At 47.6% G+C, this 17,537-nt stretch overlaps 1 protein-coding gene across 5 annotated transcripts in view; it reads right to left on the reverse strand.

The window, feature by feature from the left end:
- CADPS (calcium dependent secretion activator) overlaps positions 1 to 17,537 on the reverse strand; it is a 245,143-nt gene that overhangs the window by 171,345 nt on the left and 56,261 nt on the right. The gene's annotated exons all lie outside the window — the stretch shown is intronic.

Consider the following 17,537-nt stretch of genomic DNA (forward strand, 5'->3'; position numbering starts at 1 on the left):
GGGGTTTCATGTTATTGAAGGGGATTTGTGGCTATCCACTGGGCTTTTCTTTGATCCCAATGGGATTTTCTGCTGACCACTCTTCCCCATTGCCAATTTGATTTCCTTCCTCTGAGCACGCTTCCCCGTATTGAGCGGATTTAATCAGCACGAAGCAGGATTTGCTATTAATGGTTATAAAAAAAATTGACTCTCTTGGAGCAGGTGTTATTTACTTCTTGATTGCCATTCAGCACCTGATAGCGCCTGGTAAGCCTATGCAGCTATGCAGAGAGGCTGTCACATCCCCTTGATCTCACCTAGCACGCGTCCACTGAGCTAGACACGTTTCTATTGCTGTTACCTGGTCCTCTGCTGTCCTCCTCCCTGTTGTAACCTGGGTTACAAACAGGACAGGACTAATAGATAGATTATTAAAGATGCTCAGATGCCTAGCTCCCTCCGATTTCAGAGGGAGTTCAGACATCTCGCCGCCTTTAAAAACCGGTGCTGAAGTGTTTGCATCGGAGTCCTGATTCTGGAATGACCTTCATATCCTTGAATGACCTTTGTGCATCCTCATGCCATAACAACAACTGATTATGGCAAGGGGAAATATGATTTCCCTTTTCCAGGGGAACCTCCTAGGTTTAAGGAAGCTTTGCTGATTTGAGGATGATTTGAACTTACTTAGATCACTTACTAAGGGGTTTAATGTGACCTAGCAGCCCAGCACTGGAGTTAAAGTGCATTAGCTGGCTTTCTTAGGATGGAAAATTTGTTAGTTGACATGGCCTCCTTTTTTTAGGCATATAATGGATATGGCTGTGACTGGCATTACGATGGAAAGGTTTAACGATCCTAATGATCTCCTCTTATGCATTTTAGCTTTTTCTGCTATTTTCATCTGCTGGAATAAACTTTCCCCACTGGCTGCCAGACAGTCACAGCTGTTTTATAATCATCATATATAGAGCGGGAACAGATTGGCCTAGTGATGACCCTGAACAATTGCCTACGCTAAATAATAATAAGACTGGCCAGGAGTCACAGCGCAGGCAGCAGAGAAACAAGGGAGAGGGACAAAGTTATGCGACGGTACATGAAACATCTCGGGATTCAAGCAGGGATCGCCCACGGAGAGCAAGCACATGGCAATAGCCCTTCTACCAGGCTCTGGGTTTCCTCCTGCGTTGATGTGCTAAAGCCAACACTGTCAGCAGCGACTTCCCAAAGGAAACCATTGCACATATCTTGGAACAACGGCATTTCTTTCTAAAAATGCTGTCGGAAGAGACTTTGCTCCCAACTCATCTGGAGGAAAGGAAACTGTTACCTCCCCAAATCCTAAGGCTGGTTAACTCTCTTTGCCAGCTATCAGGTTGATTCTTGATACAGTTCTTTGATGCTACATAGTAGATGATGATGATGATGATGATGGATGATGATTAATTTTATATTTCTCCTGGAACAACTGAAGTTAACCTGTCCCCTGACCTTTCAAAGACACCAGCAAGGTGCTTCCTTCTGACCAGGTATCTGCCCTCCTCCAATGGGCTATTTTTGAATAAGTTAGACAGTGGCAGACACAGCTCTTCCAGCTAATTTACATGAAACTGTTATTTAGCCATCTGGATTTTTGGCTGGGATTAACTGTGCGTGACGTGAGGGAGTGGAAATCCAAAATCAGGAGACAATCTATATATATGTGGTGGAGAGAAGGTAAGTGAAACAGGCAAATTCATGACAACAGACTGCAGTAAGGCATGCATCAAGTATTATATCGTGTGTCTTTATGAGTGTTGCAGTTCCAGGAACACAAATGAATACTGGGGCTTTAAAATAACACCAAAATCACTACATACATACATACATACATGGTGACATTTTCACCCGAAGTAGCTGGCATCAGCTGGTTCAGTAAAGCTGTGCTGCCATTTAAACAGTTCTTCATACAACTACATCCCAGTAGCGCAGGCAATGCACTGACCTGGTGCCGAATCTGAATCGGGGCATGGAGGAAATCTGGTCCCTGCCCTCTGAGATAATGTATGCATGCTCTTCAGCTGCCCTTGCACAATGTTAGACAGCCAGCACCCTGGCACAGACCAGCAGGAGGAGGGAGGAGGGGGTGGAAACAAAAGAGAGAACATGCCTTCCTCCAGCATTATTATTTTAAACCAGTAATCGCTATCCGTGAGACTTCTCCGACCTCTTCTCCGACATCGGCAAGACTAAACATTAACTCGATCCATTAAAAAGTCAGTGAGAGCAGAGCACTCCAAGCAGCAGAGGCTCAGCCTGTCCAGCCCTTGCATGCAGATAAAATGCTCTACCTCCTACTTATCCCTGTTGGAGAGTTCAAAGGGAGACGGCTGGAAGTATGCAGAGCTCCCTCTCTGATCCCTCCCGTTCCCAGCACAGAAACGAGGGCGAGCCGTCACCAATCGACAGCCAGAAGCAAAATACATGGGCTACCATCACAACACCTCTTAGCTGAATCCTAACAGGGTGCCACCACTCACTGATGTGTCCTTTTGTGCCCATCAGATGCCCATCCTCATTGCAGGGTCATTCACCTGGGCGCTCTCATGCTTTGTCGTCATTTCATCGAGACGGCAATACCCGTGGTTTCAGAATCCCTTCCCCCTTCCCCTGCAGTTATGGACCTAGAAGAAATGGTACCATCACTAGTTTAAACCATTGCCATTTGGGTGCACGATCCGTTTTACCGCTCCCCTGCTGACTTCAAGCAGCTGCCGAGCGCAGCCAAGGATTGCAGCTTCCTTTCCTGTGTTAGATGTCTTTCTTGCCTTTCCTAAAACCAGATGATGCCTATGAACTCACACCCTCCATGAACATCAAAGTCCCAGTTGCTATGTGAACACCCCCACAGCCTCCCGCCCCTCTTGCTCGCCTTGTAGTTTGGACGCACCCACTGCCGACTTCGCTGCTGTCTTTAACCAGGTAAGAAAGGGCTCTTGGGAAGCAATTGCTGGTGTCACGCTACCCAGCATTAAGCCATGAGATGCAATCGCTTTCCCTCTTCATGGCAGTGCCAAGGTCAGCTGCAGCTGCTCTGCAAAGAGGCACTGCAGTCCCAAGGAAGGATGAAAAACCATGTCACAGACTCAGCTAGTCACACCTCTTGCAAGCGGTTTCTAGACATGGGAAGCTGTTTCTATGACTGGGCCAAACACCAGGACATGGTCAAATAATGCATGCAAACCATGCGTGGTTGTCCTCACCCCACTGTCCTATAGACAGCACACTGAAACCTGTGTGCAAGGATTTCCGGCAACTCTGTCTCTGAATTACTGCAATGCTGCTTTAAACTCCCCAGCAAAGCGAGCCTTTAACCTACTGCCTCTGATGTGGCTGTATGTCAAAGCCTCCTGCAGCTCATATTCCAGTCTCTCACTGGAAGATTAAAATGCCCAAGTGGGATAAGATTGTCCACAAAACTCATAATATTTTGAAATATTTGGAACATAAAGTTTTCGTGCGGAGAGAGTTGTAAGAGGCAGCAGCTCCCATGCTCAATGGATATGATGACAGATCTTTTGAAATGCATCAAATCTTGCTGGCTTCCTGAGTTAGTCGTGCTGGGAGGGATACAAGACTTGCCCCACAGGGAGATCCTTTAGGAAGGACAATCTCTGCTGTTTCCCATCCCCCTGCTCCTCCCTGTTCTTATATTATCATTGCTCTAGATGCAGATGGACGAGGTAACCTAATTTTGTTTTAAATTTATTCAGCTCTTTCCGCAGCCTGAGCCATGTAACTTTGAAGCTGGTTCTGAATCAAGATGCGAGGATGAATGAAAGGATATTGTGTATTACAGCCAAAACAACGGGATGAAAATTTATAAATGAAAGGCTTTTCCTAGTTTTTCTGCATTTCATTCTTCTTCACTGTCAATATTTCTGCATGATCTGACAGATATTCAGCAGTTCTATTTTCTGGAACAATGAACATGATTTGGACAGTGGGGAAAACAACAGCTACCACCCCAGACAGACACCACTTTTTACTACCTTTCCTCTAGAAATAAAGATTGGAGAAAACTTTGTAAAATATTAAATGGGAACTTTTTATACGTGCAGATGCTGGATGCTATTCGTCACAAGCGTGGTTTCTGTTCCATCACAGACAGAAAACAGAGAAAGTAGTTTGATATTTACATTTGTGGCTGACACAGCTCTTGCTTCTCAGACAATATATTCCTGGTTGAAATGAAGACCTCGGGATGAATATTTGGTGCGAGTTGCAGAGAGCCACACACTGCATGATTGATGTGTAGCATGTCAGGGTCCCAGGGGCAGCCAGGATGCTCCAACACGGTGGCCTGCTCTGCCTCTAGGGTGCCCTCCCTTCTGTCTCGCCTACCGTGCCTTGATGTAAGAATAGGATAAAAAGGGAGTCTGCCTGCGGGCCTCAGTGTGGGGTCCAGTTTAGCTGGATCCCACTGGGTTCCCTGGCACCCTATTGGTCTCGACTACACTACTCTCAGGACCCTTGCTGGGTCTCTTTCTCTCTCAATCATCCCACAGCAGGGCAAATTGCAGGGCGAATTGCATGCCTCCATTCCTTCCCTACACCGTGCCCCATGCCGTGCAGGTGTTGCTTTATTGTTATCCTCTCCTGTTGGGGCTTTGGCCTCCTTGGCCATTGCCCCTTTCCTCTTAGCTAGGCCTTCTAGCTCGGGCCCACTGTATTGGACTTGGCTTTGAGGCACCAGCTCTGGTCTAGTCTTCTTGGGTGCCAGGCACCTGGCCCCTGTCAGGCTCTGTGGCCTCATGCTCTGCCCACTCCAGGCTCAACCCTCACTTGGGCCTTAAGTCTGCCTTTGGCAGGGCTCAAAGTGATTGCGTGCCCCTCAGGCACTAACGGGACCTCTATAAACTGCTCCTTACAGTCCCAACACAAACCACCGGTGCTCAACTGCAACACAAACAATAAGCCCCTAGGCTATAAACCAAAGGGGGAAGAAGCCTTGTGCCCCATTAAGAGGGAAAACTTGCCCTCACCTCTTGCCAGGATAATCTCCCAGCCCCAGGCTATATGAATTAGCAGGCTCTCTGTTACACATTTTTACTAGGTGAATGTACATTTTTACTGGGTGGATTTTCAGCAAAGTCCCAGGCTCTTTGTTACAGATGTTTGCAGGCTAAACTGATGGAAACTTTGCTGAAAATTCACCCAGTAAAAACAGCACGTTGGCATGAAATATGGGGTGGAAGAGTGCGTCCAAAGGTGAAGGCTGTGGTGCAGAATGTCAACAACATTAAAAGACCCGAATGCAAAATTAAATGCTAACTGCTGTACCATCCTAATGGGGCAAGCTACTGGTGCAAGATCACGCTCCATTTATGTCCTATTAGATGCCCCCAGCCTTCCTTTCAGATAACCGCTGCTTACGGGTTTTCCTGTGGTTAGCACTAAGTTGCTTAAAGTGAGACAGCACGGACATCTCGTTGCTCTCCGAGAGCTTCTCAGAGTGACCGGCAGGAGAAGGCACTTTGGAAAAGAAGATGCTGCTGAAAAGAAAGAAGTGAGCTTGTTCGTTGAAGGGGCTGGCAGAGTCGTTTCCTTGATCGGCCTTATGTTGGCCATCTTGGCTTGTGGAAAGTATAAAGAGAGGAGTGAAAATGAGCTGCCCTGAGACGCTGCTAATCAAGCACCCAACGCATAGCTTGGGAAACTGCATTTCATGCTCCGCCTGGAAGCGCTCTCCCTCGCAGGAAAGCAAGAGGCGGTTTTGTTTTGTTGTTTTAAAGACAAGATTTGACTTTAGGAGTCAAAGTCCCTTACAGAAACGAGGTCTGCACGTTTTAGCACTACCCGTGAAATCTGCCCTTTTAGCTTCTGCTACTTCTGAGTAGCGTGATGCACCAGGGTAGTTTTAAAAGCTTAGGTGATTTCACTGCAAGATTTGCATAAAGCACCTGAGACACGATGTCTTTTATGATTATTTCTGTGACTGGTCACACCAGTCATACCATTCAGAACCAGTTGTAAGGAGCGGCGGCATTCCTGACAGGCATCCTGGGCTGGCGGTCTGCTCCTGAGGAAGCTGCAATAACGCCAGGTCCCAGACCCTTGGGCCTGTCTCTCTCCAAAGGCAGCAACGCAGCCCTTTCCTAACGGGCGACACAACCTCCGCAAGCCCTGTGCAAGTCCCACCACACCAGAGAGCCCAGAGGAAGAGGGAAGGAGTGATCTGCACAGGAGACATGTCACTTAGTAGGCTACTGGGACATGTCCTGGTAGACTAGTGATGAAGATGAGGGAAGGACCTAGGCCAGGACAGGAAGCAAGCCCGTCTGCATTGTGGTGTAGTGGAGCTGTGCCAGGGACAGTGGCAGGCTTGTCTCTCAATGCGTTGCAGTGTGACATACCCAGGCATCTTGCAAGACTGTAGGGAAAATAAAGGACACTGGAGGACTGAATTTTCCAACCACAACTCATCCCAGCCCAGGGGACAGGGATCAAAGTGCTCTCTCCATGGCATCTCTACCTGAACCTGGTGCCCCCCTACCTCTTTGCATTTGCAGATGAACTGTTGCACATCTCGGCACCCCTTCAGCACATCAGTGATCCGTGGCAGAAAGAGGCTACCTTGAACGCCTTTTCCATTTGTCTCCCTTCGTTTTCCCTCCTTCCCCTCCTCTCCAGTTGCTTTGGGGACTACAACTTACTTCCTGTGTCTCCAATCTCCCCTTTACTCATTCCTCGACAGCCTGCTTTTCCTAAGCGGTCACGCTCGTGTCAATGCAAAGCCCTTACCCTCTCTGCACTCCTTGCCAGGACCTCACACGCTTTGAGAGCATCCTTTCTGCACAGACTAGGGCATGGTCTTACTAGCTGGGTCTCTCTCCACTGGCGACTGTCTGTTGTCACTAAGAACCGTGTCCAGGGCCAATTTCATGACCTGCACTGCCTGTGAGAGAGGCACCCACATGTCTCCCACCTGGTCATTCGAGCTCTGAAAGCTTTCCCACCCCTAAAGATGTCCAATCCTCCATGTACAGCAAGTCAATCAGGCAAATCCCCTGTGATCCATTAGGGAACTGCAAAATCATCATCACTACTTTTCCCTGCACATGAATACCAAGCATCAGGCATTCACAGCACAGCCTGTCTTTTCCAAAAATGGAAGAATCATATTCATACATGCCCGTTCAAAATGGTGCTTCCGAACTGATTACAAAAGAAATCTGGCTATGAAGTGAGAAAGTAAAGCCATGGGCTAGCTTTTCAGTTTGGGGGAAGCATTAATACTCCCCCAACAGAGTTTAAGATGGATCAAAAGCATCAAGACATCCAAATTTTACAGTGTATTCTGAATTTTTTTACTCCAACATCACTTTTTTTGCTCCAACACAGAAGGTGAAAGTTATACAGGGGTTGAATTTAGCAAAAATGAAACCGAAGAGACCTCTTGATGGTGATTTAAACCTTGAACTGTGGATCCTAATCAGTCCATGCAGAACGCCAGCACTGCTGGCATTATCCAGCCAGAGAAAATAAAAATACAAAAAGCCCATCTCCCAGAGTACAAATGCTCCCAGGAATCATCCTGGATTGGGACTGTAATGAGCCTGCTAGCATCAACCTGCTGGAGCAGCCTAGATCTGGTTTTCTACGAGAACTTGCTGAGGCAGCCCATGAGATGAAGCATAACTCTTTCTAATTTAATCTGAATGTGCTGCTTGAAATGCACCAAACCTGCTGCTCCTGGGGTGTTCCCAGCTCCAAAACGCTGCACGGCTATGAGGTCTATGGCCAACGGCACTGCTCTTGGCTCATTCCCCTTCCAAGCCTTTCATCAGACCTTTTCAGTGATGGGGCGCGTGGACTTGGGGGACACAAGCAAAGGGGACCAAATGCGTTCCCCTGAGCACTCCTTGCAGCCAAAGCCAAGGCTCTGCCTTTGGATTGAGGAGCCCCTGTAGACTTCTGTGGCCATTTAGAAATGCCTCCAACATACAGCTGTGGCACACGGGGCCCGAGCCTTCAAAACACTCCCCAGATGTGCGGTGAACACAAACAGAGGCTGCCCTTTGTAGCTACACGCTGTATAGGGGCTGGCCTGTATGGATAAGTTACCAACACAAGTCACCGGGGCTGGATGATGCATTGAAGGAACCAGAGAGGTTTGGCCAGACTGTGGGGATGCATCCACTTTCCATAGCGAGAAGGCTGGCAGGAGGCAGCGTGGGAAGGATGCAGAACAGAGGCTGCTTTTACTTGAATAAACAACCTGGCTTTCTTCTCACACCGACCCCTTGCTTCTGGGAGTCTCTGCCACGGTTACTTGAATATGCTTAGCATCTTGTCTTCATGCCCTCCAGTTCAATACTGGCAATAAGCCAGGCACCAGTCAGAAGGGCCTCGTGGCCACTGTAGGACCAAAACTCAAGCCCCCCCCCCCCCCCCCCCCCCCCAAGTCAACCGCACACATCTCCAGTTGGGAACTGCAGGGGTTAAAACAGCCTCCGATTAAATGAAAGCATCTTTAATGAGTTTAATTGACCATGTCCCAGCCATGACCATCTGCTCAGCAGCATTTGCCTTCTCTTCACAGGAGCTATTGATCAGTCATCACTCGAGAATACGGTATTATGCTACATCAGATTTATTTTGTTTAATAGAAGAGCTAATTCACTTTAAATTTAATTATAGGAGCTGAGATTACTCTCTCTGTCTATAATACTGCAGAGCAGAAGATGACCCTACAGCTACTGAATGTGTGCATACATACCTGCTTGTATACATTAAGCATGCACAATAGGGGCAAAGCCCTTAAACGTTTAAAATGTTGTTCTGCTCTGAACAGGGGCCGCGGGAAATGCCACTTTCTTACCCTTCAGCTCTGCTCCCACTGTGCTCTCAATGATCTCTGTTGAGAAGCACGAGCAATTATTGCATTTTACTTCCCTCTGGCTCAAGAAGCAGGAGAGCAAAGATGCTGGGGGCTGGGGACTCGAATCCATCCATGCAGCTGTTCACCCAGGACGCGACATGTTTCTTGCATCGGTTCTGTGCACCAAAGCCAGTTACACCGGGATCTGGACTGGACACATGGCCAGCTATCCCAAAGCGGCTGCTTGCTGGAAGTGCTGTGCTACCACTTCGCCACTAGCTTGCCGTGGAGCAATTAATAGCCTTTTGATCTTCAGCAAAGGGCCACTCTGGGATAAGCTGCAGACTTAGGGCACGTGCATCTCACACCAGTGTCCTTTTATCCCTGATCGTTCCCTGGGGTAGAGTAAGTTACACCGGGATCAGGTTGTATATTGTGTGTGCACTCCCTTTGCACACTGATGTCAAGACTAAATACATATGCAGGCAGAGGCTCACCTGTTTGTATCCCAGCTTGTATTCCCCTCTGGGATTTGAGCCTCTTTCTCCAGTTCAGCTCTTACCATTACAGAGACCCAACAGCAAGAAACAATCCAAGTCCGATTCAGTCTGTATTTGCATTGCTAGACCCTTTCTCACTTCAACCTCCCCATGCCCCCTCTTTTTCCCGGTAAGATGAGCATCCTTGATACAGAAAGAAAACGAAAAACAAACGGCGCTCATCATACTTGAAGGGCCATGTGTCTATAACAAAGGACCTCTTTGCACGCACAAGTGACTTTCAAAGCACCCGAATGACTTGTGACTTCAGACCTTTGTACTTGTCATTGCTCTATTCTGCCGTACAAATTTCTGCCTCCAAATCTTGGGCCTTCTCATGCAAACTCAAGAGAGCTTTGACTGAAGAGCTAAGGAGAGGGTTAAAATAAAGGCAACAAAGCTAGACTTTCACTCAACCCCCTCTGAGAGTCGGGCACCTCTCAGGCAGGTGTGTCACCGCCTCTCTCAAAGCCAGAAGCAACGGCGAGCCCTCCATCTCCCCAGACAATTTTACAAAAAGAGAGACCGATGATAACCAGGCAATTTCATCCCATTTGCCCAGTCTTTTCCTCTTTCAGTTGAACACCCCGAGTTAAACCACTACAGTCTTTCGAAGACACTCCGGCACTGGCAGGCATGCTGAGCCTCAGCCATTGAAAGCTCCTAGAGTAATCACAATCCTGCAGAAGGCTTCAGGTTCCCATTTCCGTTTCCATGGAAATAAATACCGAGTTGCCGACAACGCTTTACCGCTTTTGAAATATTCAGTCATTTTCAAAGTACTTCAAGGATGGAGTTTTTTGTGTTTTTTTTTTCACTTGTTGGTTGGCTTGTTCTCAGTTAGGTGAGGCAGTTTCTCATAGACGTGGACACGGCGACGAGACCAAGAAAGGGAATCAAATGGGAGGCTGTGCAGCTTGGAGCCCTTTGTTTCGCCTCCGAGCAGGGGCTTTGCAGGTACTGCCAGTACCCACTTCCCTGTCACGCCTCTCGAATGTGCTCGAGGGAGCATCCCGAAAGCATTTCGTAGCCAGTTCAATCGGCTCCCTGCTGAGACTCAGCCACGAGGTGTGAGGGGTGGCACTCGTCTTTCACCGGCTTCAGGACTGAAGCAAACCTCATTTCAGCAGGGTGGGCACAAGAGGCCATTAGTGCATCAGGAACTGCTGATGTCTGTTTTCTAGCAATTGAACTCTCACATCCCTAATCGTACTCTTGGGAAACGATGTATTTCAGGATTTCCAGAATTCTTTCAAATTAGTCATTCTTTCACCTTCTGAATGCATCTGCAAACACAGGGGAGCAGCATTTCTTGCCTGTTATTGAATCCCAGCAAAAAAAACCCAAAATGTATAGACACACATGTAAAGACTGAGAGATTTGAAGCAGACATAATGACCCCTGCCTGAGTTGTCAGCACTACAGCTTGTGAAGCATTTTCCACCCAAGAAGTGCTCTCATTGCAGAAGGGATTTGCCACACAGCTGTTCTTTTTTTGCAGATTTTTTTTTTTAATTTTTACTTTGTATTGGAAAAATGAAACACTCCATCTATTCTGAAAGAGCCAGATCAAAACAGATCAGTCTGTCAAACTCAATCAAAACCTTTTGTGTCAGGTTGTTTCGTCTTTAATCTATCTGTCAGAGCTGTGTAACTGCCTTGTTAATGTTGAGCAGAACTGAACGGGGCGTGGAAGGAGTCAGGGAGAATGTCTTAATTTTGTGCAACATTTCTGCATTAAAAAAAAACACCTTCGAACTTTCTGGGTTTTTGGAATAACATCAGGATTCTGCTTTTTTGGGTCTGATTTAATTATGAAAAAAAACAGCAGACTTTTGGGTGGAGTGAGCCATCTGATTTTAGGACCGTGCTAGCCTGTTGGGTTTGACTTCAGAGGCTTCAGGTCCCAAAGTGCAGGCTCCTGGCTCTTAGGAAATAACTCCAGGCACATCTACATATGTGCTTTAATGCGCATTTGCCTATTTTAATGAACATTAACTAAATAGCATTGTTTTTTCAGTGACGCTTTAATGAGCATTACAATAGGCGAGTGTGCATTAAGCACGACTTAAAAATCATGGGCATTTATACACAGACTTTTTGTCCCACGACATGCCAGAGATCTGTCGCTTAATTAATCAAGTCTGCTTTGCACACGAGCTGACGCGCACTGCACTGCACCGTGTACAGTTGTATAAGTAGCAAAATGTGCATCAGCGCGCAGAAAATGGCAATGATGCATTTTAAAACTAAAGAACCTCCAATGTGTTTTAAGTTCAAAACCACGCCACCACCATTTTCTCAGTGCAGACGCGCATTTCGCCGCTTATACAACTGCACGTGTCACAGCACCAGGCGCTTTTCAAAGTGCCCGGTGCTGGCTGTGGCACTTATAGCTGTAAAAATGCTCCTGGTTCTTAGGCAACAACCCCAAGCACATCTACATGTGTGCTTTAATGCACATTAGCTTATTTTAATGTGCATTAACTAAACAGCACCAGGTTTTCAGTGATGCTTTAATGCACATTAAAACAGGCGAATGCGCATTAAGCGTCATTTAAAAACCGTGTTCTTAATTAATGTGCATTAAAATAGGCTACTGTGCATTAAGCATCACTTAAAAACTGTGCTCTTTAGTTGATGTGAATTAAGACAGGCTAACGTGCGCTTTCCTAGTACCTCACAATGAAGGTACTAGATTTAATGCGCACTAACTAAAGCGTGTTAATGCACATGTAGACACATCCTCTGTTACTTGGTAGCTGTTGCAGGCTTTTATCTTCCTATGTGACCAGCCACTAGATGGAGATGCAACCCACTGCATTAGCCTTAACTACCCTGTGTACCCACGTTGGTAACTGGTAGTGCTGCTTTACCTTACGAAGATTGCTAGGAATAGAGCATGAAAGGATGTCACCCCCGGGCACGCTCCAGCATGTGTTACTTGGCAAATACAGTGCACGGGAGACAGCCCTTTGTTTTAAATTTCTCGTTTATGGGAATTATTGCACTAGTAGCTTAGGGAAGCAATTCTTTTTCCCTTTAACTCAAATGCCACTGCATACACTGTGCTTAAGGCCTGGGGAAAAAAAGTGCTTCACCTTTCAAAAACATACATTTAGAAAACGAATGGCTGAGCCAACAGCCCGTAACCCGCAGTGAGAGATGTGCTAACCAACTGCCCTGCCTGTAGCAGGAAAATGAAAGAGGACAGCTTCCCACAGATAATGCAAGCCCAGATTCAGAACAACAAACGGATTAATTTAATAGCATTTTGCCATTACCTTTCACTTCTTGGCATGTTTTACACTCGCTGACCTCTTGACTCTGGGCTGAGAGAAACAGGCAGGATCCCCATTTCACAGATGGGGAAAATAAATCACAGAGATTAACACAATCTCATTTTGGAGGCCCAAAGGGCGAACCTACCAACGGTCACTGATGTCAATGGGAACTTCACATCTGTGCCTTTGGGGGGAGCGGGGGAAATGCAGCCACAAAGTCCAGATGCTCAAAACAGCCCGTATGACCCAGCATGTGTGCCAACGTGAAAGCTGCCAGGGGTAACCACTCGGAGAAGTCAGCTCTTGTGTGATCTTCTACAGTCACAAAATCATTTTCAAGGCAGATCTATGAATTAAAACTCACTGTCTCTTGAGGCCTAGGTCTGAAATAAGGGACCACCCCTCCTATTCCCTCCTGTATAATGCACACCCTCTCTCACCTATGCATAGTACACAAGCAGAATTCATCATCAGGAGTGCAGATGCTTTCTTCTTAGACTGCCACAAATGCAGGGAGTCAGCTTGTGGGAAGCATGACATGCCCAGGGACAGCTCTGAGAGAGTAGCACAACTAGGGACGGGTGAGTGGGGTGCCAGCCCTGGGCACGCAGTTATAGCGGGACCAAGAAAGGTAGCTGCTGCCGCCGTTGGCTCAACCACAGCCACTGCCCAGGACACAAAACTTCCCCATTACACCTCTGCTTGCAGACTTTGGGCCTTATTTGAACATGTCCAGCAGGCAAAGCCACCGTCCTCCTCCTCCTCTCAGTGCCATGTCAGTCCATTTCTTTAATTCTGGAAAAAAATACTTTCCTACCACATCAATCCCTTTGGCTCTGTTTTAATCTCAGATGTCACAGTATCACTTCTGGGATGCTATGAATCCTCCCATTGAGCCACAGAGGGGTATGGTATTATCATCATCATCATCATTATTATGATTAATAATCGTAGTAATACAAAAATCCCTGTAAAAATAACCTTTCCTCTATGGCAATGAATAAGAATATAGTCTCTGGAACATAATTAACAGCTGGTCCTAGCAAGGCAGCAGAGCTGATGCTCTCCGAGAGGCATACATGAGCATCTTTCTCTGAACTGAATTGACCCTTTGGGTGAAACCCTGGTCCCACTGAAGCCACGGGGAGCGTGAGGCTTACCATGGGTCAGGATACTAGCCACATTGCTCAGTCCAGAGCTCTCTTACCTGTTCCTACCTTCTCCAAGCACAGCCATTGCTTATTTTCCCTAATCTCATGCCTGCATTTGCACAGGGCAATACAACTTAGTGGCCCTCATAAAGGACATTGAGAGGTCCAGGTGAAAGACAGCCCAGTGCAAACGATGGCCCGGTGTCCACTACACAACCTAGCAGTGGTATGTCAGCCAGGGGGTGTGATCCACAACACTGTCCTGCCCTGCAGACTCAACTATACCAGCAGCAGCTGCCCTTCCAGCGCTGTGGCTTGTTTCACATGGCCCAGGAGCTGGAATGAGCTAACATAGCACAAATGCAGGATTAAAAGATTGTCAGGAGCAATAGATAGCGTACGTGCTAATAGTCTGTGTCCACACTGGCATGCAAGATCTACCCACCAGCCAAGCACTCCCAGCACTACCGTGGCCTGGGTACGCGAGAAGAGCAATGACAAAGGAGAGGATGGTCAATCTGAAACCTCTTTCCCTAGCTCTGCTGTGGCTGCATCTAGGGGAGATCGGCTTTTGTGATTAAGCTCTTGGCAAGGAGTGCCACGATTTCTGGATGCTAAGTGCTAGATGCACCAGGGCGTTGTTCCAACCGTCTTGGATGTGCTGGGACCAAGTTGTTCTTGTGAATGCCTAATTCTAGAAGCCCTCCAGCCTTCGCCGCTCGGGAGAGTAAGAAAAGAAAGGTTAGGGTCTCACCAAGCAGCCTCCGAGCCTAAAGCAAGAATGTCTAATTAGGAGCTCAGGCGGGATCCAGAATCCAGGCGGGATCAGCAGCCGAGCCGGTTTGTTTTTCTCAGCCTCAATGACTGATTGATCAATTAATTGCATTGGTGTCAGCGGTCTGCAAGTTCAGAGGGGATTCTGCCAGCCAGCCAAAGACACAGCTTTCTAATCCATAGCTCACCGACCCATAGCATTCAGTCAGCACCATCGTCTCAGGCTGGGCTGTGCATTACTTAACACATACGTGGAAACCTCACAGATACCTCTACTCTCAGCACTAAGGTTTGACTTTCTGTCCCCAGTTGCAGGATGTATCCTAGCACGTGGTGGCATTGCAGAGGGCCCCCAAACTTTTGTGCCATGTCCTCTGCAACACAGCCAGACTCTGCCGTACCTCCACTGTCAGTATGCGCACAATTGATAACGCGTGCACAATGATCGTGTGACTGTCAGGACTTCAGCCCATCCCGAAAAGTGTCAGTCAGACGTGGTAGGCATACAATTTTCCCCTTATTGTTGGTTATTATTCCCCTTATTGTTGGTACCAGCAGTACCTGCAACGCCCCTGCTCTGTGGCTAAACATTTGGGAACCTAAAGTGAAAATAGCACAAATCATTTTGCTCTCAGGAAGCAGACAATAGATGCCCCAATCAGGTTACTCAGAGAAAGATTGAAGTTGTACTGCCAATTAGCTTTGATGAGACAAGAGTCAGACCATGCTCATCTCTCTCATTAGCCTATCAATTTTACTCAGTCAGAGGCAATATATCTTTATGAGGAACCAAATGAGCAGTCCTTAAACAGGTTATAACTGAAACATCGTCTGTATGGAAACAATACAGCACGACACAATCGAATCAATAATTTATATGCAGATGGCGTGGCAACAACGAAGCACAAAGCACGTGCTACCTGTGCAAACAGCACCCTCAAAATAGGGTGGAAGCACAGCTGCCCACTTGGAGAGTGAACTTGCTCTATTCATTTGTCAGGGCAGGCTGGGTATAAAGCTCGCTTGTCAAGCCAGAGAAAACGAGACGAGGCGAACTAAAACGAACGGAATGAAAACAGGGAGGGAGGGAGGGAGGGAGGGAGGGAGGGAAGGAAAGCCTTTCGGGTTAGATACAGGCGTTCAAAAAGCCCAAGACAGAATCGATTTAAGTTGCACGGTTTTCTAAAAGTGGCGTAGTTTAGGTCGGTAGCAAACAGAACACACGTTCGCCTGTTGGTTGGGGGAGAGGGGTGCAAATCTGAGACCGGGTTCGGTCATTTTTAAACCAGTCGATGTTTGATGAACTTCTGTTCCGTTACAGGTTTCCGATCACTTATGCCGGCAAAAGTGTCGTGTCTGTACCCGGCTTGAAAGTTTGCTGTTGTTGCACATTAATGGCTTCTACTGTGATAGGCCATTCCACCTACCCCTCACCCCCTCCTATTTACATATGCAAAACAGCTGTCATTTTCCCACTCAGGCGCTCGCTCGCTCTCCCGAGAGCTCCCTCCAATGCATTTTAATGGTGTCACTACCGTGCATCCTTATTTTTCTCTCCGGATGTCTCTATTTATAGCTCTCGAATGTTGGCAGCTCTCTCTCATTGGTGTCAGACTTCCCACCCCCCTTTTCCATCCCTTTCTTTTTTATTATTATTATTATTTTAGACCCAACAACTGCACACAAGTTACCACGACTCTGGAATGGGTTAGATATTTCTGTGGGACACTTCCTCAGGCACAATTATGGGAATGGGAATTAGACAAATAATTGCTTTTTGTGGCTTTGAAAAAACACCCATAGGCGGGCAACAAGGAGTGGCAGGGTTTTTTTCTAGCTACTGCTCACAAAGAATAAAGGCCTGAAGTGAGAGCAAAGTCTTGCTCCAAAAGCACGTCTGGTTTCACCACTGTCTGCTCAAAAGCGAGTCCGCCAAGCCTCTGAGCACAGGCTCCCAAGCAAATACCCTGCAGGGACCCTCAGGATTTGGTTCCCTGGATCTCTGCTGCACACAGAGCGAGGAATAAGGATTGCATAGCATCCCTTCACTGCTGTTTCAGCATCCAGCATCGGGGGACAGAGGCCAACTTCGGAGCTGCCTCTTTCCACACCAGGACAGGCGTGCCAACGGAGTCACAGACCTAGCTGCTCCTTCCCTGAGCCTACGGAGGCAGAGGGATCTGGCGTACGTGTTAGGTGATGGTTGACGGCAATTCATCTGCCTCATTAGCGATCAGCAAGCTCTGAAGGAAGATCTAGCAGGCAGGATGGCTGCCATAACCCAGGGCTGTGGGAAGCAGCTGCTGCTGGTTTTGCAGAGAGGGACCAGCGTTACTCTGTGCAACACCGGGCAGAGCCGCGGCTAAGACCAGGCTCTAGTTTATTCGCTGCTGGGTGGACACAAAGCATATTGAACACAAGCTTGAGGTAATGTGTAGATTTGCTCGGGTAAGGAGAAGGGACATTTTAAATACTGGGAAGTTTAAGATTCAGCTGTAGAGCATGGTTAGCCCGGGCGATCAACACCAGAGTCTGCTCGTGCCTGGTGCAAGCTTTGCCACAGCACAGTTAGTTGCTGGTGTTAAGGTGTCCTCACAGTTTCCACACTCGCCTGGCCGTGTTGGGGGACACATCCCACGGCTCTCTGTGCTAAGACCCTCTAGAAACCTTTCCCATCCCACGGGAAGACTTGCCTGTCCTTTAGGAGCACCGAGTGCCCAGCGCATTACTTTCCTTTCACAGCTTAGGTTACAGCAAAACACGGGCTCCGACCTAACACCCCTGGTTGGGCAAACCCTCTGAACGAGGGGCACGGGGAGCCCGAGGGGCCAAAGCAGCCTTTCCCAAACTCAGGGTGTCAGCACTTTGGCTCGCAGACAAACGGGGACTGGGAAGAACTGGGAGAGAAGCCAGATTAACTGTGCAGCGCAGACAGGTCCCT

This window comes from Alligator mississippiensis, chromosome 12 (genome assembly GCF_030867095.1).
Source record: "Alligator mississippiensis isolate rAllMis1 chromosome 12, rAllMis1, whole genome shotgun sequence".
Classification (NCBI taxonomy): Eukaryota; Metazoa; Chordata; order Crocodylia; family Alligatoridae; genus Alligator; species Alligator mississippiensis.